This window comes from Petromyzon marinus, unplaced genomic scaffold (genome assembly GCF_048934315.1).
Source record: "Petromyzon marinus isolate PM22_M1 ecotype Great Lakes invasive population unplaced genomic scaffold, UKy_Petmar_22M1.pri1.0 PM_G_Scaffold_39, whole genome shotgun sequence".
NCBI classification, from domain to species: domain Eukaryota; kingdom Metazoa; phylum Chordata; class Hyperoartia; order Petromyzontiformes; family Petromyzontidae; genus Petromyzon; species Petromyzon marinus.
Genome location: NW_027422972.1, coordinates 1,402,077 through 1,410,125, shown reverse-complemented (window position 1 = coordinate 1,410,125; position 8,049 = coordinate 1,402,077). Strand labels below are relative to the sequence as shown.

At 44.8% G+C, this 8,049-nt stretch overlaps 1 long non-coding RNA gene across 1 annotated transcript; it reads left to right on the top strand.

Moving 5' to 3' along the window:
- Window positions 1-5,193: 5,193 nt before the first annotated feature.
- LOC142916506 (uncharacterized) lies at window positions 5,194-7,772 on the top strand. Its single transcript, XR_012936523.1, has 3 exons — window positions 5,194-5,746; window positions 6,582-6,720; window positions 7,513-7,772. It is a non-coding gene; the product is annotated as an uncharacterized LOC142916506 (long non-coding RNA).
- Window positions 7,773-8,049: the final 277 nt, after the last annotated feature.

Here is an 8,049-nt window from a genome sequence, read left to right as displayed (position 1 = left end):
AATTGAAAATGAAGCAAAAAACCCACGACGTTTCGATCGCAACACAAGTGGTCTTTATCTTATTGAATTTAATCTGTTATTTTTATTTTCTATCTACGTTACTTTACTGAAAGAACCAACAATACGTGCGTCAATGTATCTATCGGTCAAAGACGCTAAGCGCGTGCCGCTGTTGACTCTGAATGTGTGGATGGGAACACCTTCACCACGGGGAGAGAGAGACAGAGACACGAATAGCCTCGGCTATGTTGATGATCCTCGATTCATTATTTGGTGGAGTGAGGAAGAATTAATGCTGAGCAGATGAAGGTGGCCAGGCATGGTGCTGGTCACACCACCACCTGTTTACACATGGCAGTGTGTGACAGTGTCAAGTTTGTGTTTGCAGTAAAGTCTATTAACTGGGTTGAACACGGAGGTTATATCAAAGCAATAGTTTATTTTTGTTTTCCTCTGGAACTCTTTGTAAGAATGGAAACAGGATGTGAACACAGCACACACATTCAGCTGAAGTCAGAACTGTTCATCCCCAGCATTCAAGAACATCTGAGCCTGGACTCACACCTGAGTTGCGATTGAACATTAATTCATGCATTTCTGCAAAACACAAATAGTATTGTTTTCAAAACCCTTTGCTATGTCAGCTGAATTTAGTTTTCATAAATATTCATTTTGTAGTCAGACAGCGGAAATTGTGTGCTTAGAGTTTTGGGTTAACATTCATCTTGAAGATATGAAGGCTTCCAGGCATATTAATGACATTTTCCCTCTCATTGTGTGCCATAACAGCCTGTGGAGAGAAACCCTTCAAGTTGCAGTGTGTGCGTGAAGGCGTTTGCACGTTCATCAAATCTGATGAATTTGGGAAACTTTTTCACATCATGAATATATTAATAAGTATAGACGTGTAAGTCACGTGTGCATTCCTCTGTGCCTGACGTGTAGATGGTGTGGATATTCTTTTTTTCTGTCTGCAGCTGACGCTTCCTCTGCAGATTTGGTCTGATGGAGCAAAGGCACTCAGCGCAGCTCGGTACGACAAGTCAACAATGCGACCAGCGTGCATACAGCACGGACCGGACTGGAAATTTGACATGGCACCAGAGAAGTCACACAGGAGAGAAACCCTTCAAATGTACTGTGTGTAACAAGGCATTTGCATGGCCATCAGTTTTTCAGAACCACCAGAGAACACACACGGGAGAGAAACCCTTCAAGTGCAGTATGTGCGTGAAGGCGTTTACACAGTCATGTAATCTTGTAACACACCAGAGAACACACACGGGAGAGAAACCCTTCAAGTGCAGTGTGTGCGTGAAGGCGTTTGCACAGTCATCTGCTCTTAAAGAACACCAGAGAACACACACGGGAGAGAAACCCTTCAGGTGCACGATGTGCGGGATGGCGTTTACACAGTCATGTAATCTTGTAACACACCAGAGAACACACACGGGAGAGAAACCCTTCAAGTGCAGTGTGTGTGGGAAGGCATTTTCAGATTTATCTACTCTTAAAAAACACCAGAGAACACACACAGGCGAAAAACCCTTCAGGTGCACGATGTGCGGGATGGCGTTTACACAGTCATAATCTCGTATTACACGAGAGAACACACACGGGAGAAACCCTTCAGGTGCACTCTGTGCGGGAAGTCGTTTGCACGTTCATCAACTCTTCAAGTACACCAGAGAACACAGAAGCATCAGAAGATCCACAAGGAGTGCAGTCTGAAATCAGCTTGTGAAAGTCAAAGTACCGCAATGAGCCCATCCCTCATGAAACACGAACCGGACGAAAATCCCAGCTTGGACACTTTTAAAGGTATCGAGGTGAAATATGAAGAGGTGATGGTGAAATGTGAAGAAGTGAAGAGCGAAGAAGTGAAGGTAAAATGTGAAGATGAAGATTCAACTCCAAAATGGGACCTTCACATCATAAAGCAGGAGGAGAATGCTGACTGAGGCAGAGTGAGGCAACTCCCAGCAGTTTGTGGAATTGGAGGTGTGGGTGGACTTGCTCCTAGACAATACAAAGTCAAATGGAGACCCGGTAGATGTGTAAGCCAGAGACGATGTCGCTACAATGGATGCACCTTTGTCACAGGCCTTTAATGACAAGAATGTGAAGTTGGACACTTTGTGGGCCCATGGGTTGGGTAGATCTCTAACCAGGAGCAAGAGCCAATAAGCTCCCAAGCATTCACTATGTTATAATTGCTTTTACATGGTGCTTGCTTAATCGCCTCAGCAACTCGGAGTTTTGTGTCGTACCTCGTCTGAAACACTCGAAGAGCATCCCCAAGTAGCAGCTGCCCCTGTGCGGCACAAGGTGGTGGCCCTGCACCGGCCTGCATGTGGACAAGAGCCTGTCAGTAGGGAGCGATGATTGATGCGTCATCTCAGTTGTGTAGTTTGTAGGTAATGTTTAGAATTTGCTACATTTTCACTCAGACGCCAGCATGCAATGGCCTACTCGTTTTGAATGACACAATAGTATGTTTTACATACACTGTGAAGCAGACTGTGCAACTTTTTTGTAAAAGCTTCTTGTTAATGCGATGTAACGTGATGCAGTATGTTTCACTGAAGTAATCCAATTTTGTTAATGTGCCTGTCAATAATTTAGAATTAATACTTGCTTGATTTTGTGCATACTTGTAACATTTGATCTGTAAGGGTCAAACATTGAATAAGTGATGTTAGGACAAAGTGTGTGTGTGTGTTTTGGAAGTAACCTGTACAGAGAACTCAGGTGGGACCCGTTGTTCTTGTGATACAGGTCAAATGGTGTTTTTGTGTTCCACGAAGCGTCTGCCTCTGGAGCAACTCATCGTCTTTGAAATAGGTAGCACGCTCGGATCATTCATCAGTTACAAGGCATACCACTTAAAAGTTACATGTAGCGGAGGAGGTACATTCTCTACAACACGAATTGTAGTTTTGTCTTACGTGTTGACGTAGATTTTGTCTAACTAGGACTAGAAATGCACCTTGCTGATTAACGTCTGGATGTTCGTACCTGTCGGTTGAAGCAAACCCCACTGCTGTTGTTGAGACGCTGTGCACCAATAAGGGTCCAACACATTGACGGCCTTCAGGCCAGGAAAGTCACAACATTTGCACACGAAGGACGCATTCACGCAAACACCCGGTGCTCCGTTTTGAAGTTTTAAAATGAAACATCTTTGAATTGTCTTGTGTTTTGAATTAGATGATTTTTATTTCTTCATTAAAAGCTTGTATCAATTTACATCTGGAAGACTTCATTGAAAAGGACATTTCGTGTGAATTTTCTCTCGTCATTAAGTAGACGGCCTTGCCGGGGGTTCGGTTCAATGCGAACACAAACAGTGTACACACACACAGTGTACACACACACAGTGTACACACACAGTGTACACGCACACAGTGACACAGTGACACACACAGTGTACACTGTGTGTACACTGTGTGTGTACACTGTGTGTGCACACACAGTGTACACACACAGTGACACAGTGACGCACACACAGTGACAGTGTACACACACAGTGACACACACACAGTGACACAGTGACACAACAACAACCGCCATTTGCTACTAAGTGGCGGTGACGTCACCACGACGCTTGTGCCAAGCACAGTGACACACAGTGACACAGTGACACACACAGCGACACACAGTGACACACACTGTATACACAGTGTACACACACACAGTGTATACACACAGTGTACACACACAGTGTATACAAACAGTGTACACACAGTGTACACACACACAGTGTATATACACAGTGTGCACACAGTGTATACACACAGTGTACACACACAGTGTACACACACAATGTACACACACACAGTGTACACATACACAGTGTATACACAGTGTAAACACACAGTGTACACACACACAGGGTATACACAGTGTACACACACAGTGTACACACGGTGTACATGCAGTGTATACACCCAGTGTACACACACAGGGTACAGACAGTGTATATATACACACACACAGTGTACACACAGTGACACACGGTATACACAGTGTATACACACACACAGTGTATACAGTGTACACACACACAGTGTACACACACAATGTACACACAGTGTACACACACTGTACACACACAGTGTACACATACGCAGTGTACACACACAATGTACACACACACATAGTGTACACACACAATGTACACAATGTACACACAGTGTACACACACACACAGTGTACACACACACAGTGTACACACACAATTTATACACACAGTGTACACATACGCAGTGTACACACACAGTGTACACACACACAGCGTACACACGCAGTGTACACACACAGTGTATACACATAGTGTACACACACAGCGTACACACGCAGTGTACACACACAGTGTATACACATAGTGTACACACACAGTGTATACACAATATACACAATGTACACACACAGTGTACACACACAGTGTACACACACAGTGTACACAGACACAGTGTACACACACAATTTATACACACAGTGTACACATATGCAGTGTACACACACAGTGTATACACATAGTGTACACACACACAGCGTACACACATAGGGTACACACACAGTGTATACACACACAGTGTACACACACAGTGTACACACACACAGTGTACACACAGGGTATACACAGTTTACATACACACAGTGTACACACACACAGTGTACACACACACAGTGACACAGTGACACACAGTGTACACACAGTGACACACACACACACACAGTGTATACACACACAGTGTACACACACAGTGTATACACACAGTGTACACGCACTGTATACAGTGTACACACACAGTGTACACACACAGTGTATACAAACAGTGTACACACATACAGTGTACACATAGACACCTGGGAGCCAGAAATCTTTCTGATGGGCCAAATACTCATTTCACTCATTAAATGCAAATAAATTTATAACATTTTTGACATGCGTTTCTCTGGATTTTTGTTGTTATTCTGTCTCACTGTTCAAATAAATCTACCATTAAAATTATAGACTGATCATTTCTTTGTCAGTGGGCAAACGTACAAAATCAGCAGGGGATCAAAATATATTTTTTATTTTATTGTTTCCATTCTACGTGGTGACTTTACCCAAATAACCAAGAAGATGAATCCCTGCAGTCACGAAAGCTTTAAATCTAAATTGCAAGTGCTTTGAGTGTGTGCACGTGCCGTGTGCGTGTGGAAAAAAATGTACGATACGCTTATGGTGGATATGATTAGGTAATATCGTAGTATCGCCATATCGCGATAACTGTCGGAGTTAAATGTTGTACAATTCTGCAAGAGCGTTCCGAACTTTGATCGCGTTGTGTGAACGTCATCATTTGGAACGAACCAACTTACCGCTTTAAATAGGGGGGGTCGCAGACACGGTAATATTTTTTAAAATATATAAATATATACATCTACAACAGCAATACAATGACGGAGCGACCGTGACTATTACAGATCATTCAGCATATATTGTTTGAGTTTATACAATTCAAATTATGTGATGGAAGTGAAAGTATAAGATTGATAGTTTGAGCATCAACCCTTCGCTGGGAGTGGTAGCTTCCAAGTGCCAATGGCTGACGCCTCAAGCGCGGCTCCCAGGACGCTTCGAAACTGTTCGGAACATAACGACTCCCCACCCCCACCCACCCCACCCTAAACTTGCACGAACAATTCCTCTCGCCCCTTAAAACTCTGAGCAGGATTGAACTCACGCGAACCGGTAAGTGGGTGTTTTGGTTTTAAAATTTTTACGAAAAAAAAAATCCGGTGTTGTGTGACCCCCGTTGCGGCGGTGACACCGTAGGCTGTGGTTGCTCCCCGCCGGGGAAGGCGTCTCCTTCTCGGTAGGCAATCCAGGCCATTCAGGCCCTCCCTGGCGTCTCGGGCCTAGTCTGTCACAAAGAAAATAAACATTTATACATGCTTTGTGGAACTGTTTTCACAGTAAGATACACAGGCAGCAGTCGTAAGAAGAAAGGCTGAAATACAATCGTCAGTAACAGAGGCGTTATGAAAAAGGGCCATTGCACGATTATGCACTACAGTATTTACTTTTAAGGGCAGTGTTATTGGTAAATTTGTAGGGGTTTTTCTCTCGTGATATACCCGTCTTTGTGTTTGTCCTCATGCTTTGGGTTTCGGGCTGTTCCACGCGAGTTTGAAGCCTTTGGTTAAACGAGGTAACACAACGACGGGTCAAGTTATCTCTTGATGCATCACAGCTGTCATAACCCGTACGGTTTACCCCGTATTCTTGTACAGAGACATTGAGTTTTCACGCCCATACGGGGTACAGCCGTTTCAATACGGGCAAAAAAAAAACATGATTTGGTAACATAATATTGTCTGTTTGTGTTTCTACATTGTGATGGGACTCCGTAGGACGAACGTTGATATTTATAAAGACACGTGGTGGCCGATACGGTCTGAATTGATCTGTAATAAGGTAGGGGCACTGATTGATAGGGGGTTGACAGCTACGTGGTGGTGAGTGTACTCGAAGTGAATGTCTATTTGTGTTTCTCCCTTGTGATGGCACTTTGTTGTTGTTTTAGGCGGCTGCGGGACTGTGCAACGTTGGTGAGCGGCATAGGAGCGGTGGGGGCAACATCCATTGTAGAGTACAATGTCACTACGCTCCCACGTCTACGCTACCCTCCTCCACCAAGCCGCCACACGGACGAGCGTGGTGAAGTATGGTCAAATCACGACCCGGGGCGGCGTGGGGAGACCCTCGTCTGGCAATGGATTAACAAATTGGCTCTTACTGTATACCTCCATATATATAAAAATATGCAAGGTTGTGATTGTGTGTGTTGTCTGTTCAAAATGTTTAGCGTACTTCCCGACATGCAACAAAACTGGAAATTTGCCATGTGGGTACTTTCCAGACTGTACACCGTGCAAACATTATACAAATACACTTTTGTGTTGTTTTTTGGGGGGGGAGCTCAATAATGTATAGATTTTTTGGACGGCAAGTGAGCTGTGACGTCAAATCTGTCACGTGACCCTCGCATGTGGAAGCGTCACGCATTGTAGTGTAGCGGTTAGCGCTGTCTGTGTGTGTGTCTGTGTGTGTGTCTGTGTGTGTCTGTTTGTGTCTGTGTGTGTCTGTGTTTGTGTGGAAGCGTAACGCATTGTAGTGTAGCGGTTAGCGCTACGCCGCGCTACGAACCCTGCGACCCGAGTTCGATTCGCGCTCACGGCCACCACCAGTGACGATTATTTGAACCGCTTCTGGGCCTCCCCTAGGTCGACTCAGCCTCAAACGAGTAACTGCTGTCGTGTGAACATCGCCACTGGGGAGACAAAGGCGGCCGGACGTGGTGGATCCAAGTCCCGGGCGAAGCTGGGTAGTACAGCTAGTCGTGAATACATGAATGAATATAGACGTCTAAGTCACGTGTGACTGTATATATTCATTCCTCCATGGCTCGATACTGACGTGTAGATGGTGTGGATATTCTTATTTTCTGTCTGCAGCTGACGCTGGTCTGATGGAGCAAAGGCCCTCAGCACAGCAAGCCGGGACGACAAGTCAACAATGCGACCGGCGTGCATACAGCACGGATCGGACTGGAAATTTGACACAGCACCAGAGAACACACACAGGAGAGAAACCCTTCAAGTGCACTGTGTGTGACAAGGCATTTTCAGGTTCATCTACTCTTAAAAAAGACCAGAGAACACACACAGGAGAGAAACCCTTCAAGTGCACTGTGTGTGGGAAGGCATTTTCAGATTCATCTGCTCTTAAAACACACCAGAGAACACACACGGGAGAGAAACCCTTCAAGTGCAATGTGTGTGGGAAGGCATTTTCAGATTCTACTACTCTTAAAAAACACCAGAGAACACACACGGGAGAGAAACCCTTCGAGTACAGTGTGTGGGGGAAGGCATTTTCAGATTCATTTGCTCTTAAAACACACCAGAGAACACACACGGGAGAGAAACCCTTCAAGTGCAGTGTGTGTGGGAGGACATTTTCAGATTCATCTACTCTTAAAACACACCAGA